This window comes from Egretta garzetta, unplaced genomic scaffold, assembly GCF_000687185.1.
Source record: "Egretta garzetta isolate BGI_Z169 unplaced genomic scaffold, ASM68718v1 scaffold238, whole genome shotgun sequence".
Taxonomy (NCBI): domain Eukaryota; kingdom Metazoa; phylum Chordata; class Aves; order Pelecaniformes; family Ardeidae; genus Egretta; species Egretta garzetta.
Window position 1 is genome coordinate 711603 of NW_009260402.1, and position 299 is coordinate 711901.

At 61.5% G+C, this 299-nt stretch overlaps 1 protein-coding gene across 1 annotated transcript in view; it reads left to right on the plus strand.

Annotated features, from left to right (window-relative positions):
• TET3 (tet methylcytosine dioxygenase 3) overlaps window positions 1–299 on the plus strand; it is an 18724-nt gene that overhangs the window by 1093 nt on the left and 17332 nt on the right. The gene's annotated exons all lie outside the window — the stretch shown is intronic.

Below are 299 nucleotides of genomic sequence, written 5' to 3' on the forward strand. Positions count from 1 at the left end.
GGAGAAAAAAGGTTTGGGTTTTTTTGGTTTTGTACAGCTTGTTGCAAAATGGTTTTGCCGGTGCCTAGCTGGCGTCCATACCGCCGGCACGTGTTTTCCACCCCATGCCTTCAGAAAAGGGATTTCGTCCAGAGGGGTCGCGTCTCCCACCCGCCGTGAGATGCTTTTCCCCACGGGGGACGGGTTGTGGCGGTGAAACCAGCTCCAGGTTTGGCAGAGCTGGCGTTTTCCCTGCTCCCAGACGGGGCAGGGCCGGGCTCCCACTCATCTCCCGGCTCCCGCCCCCCCGCCCACGCGCC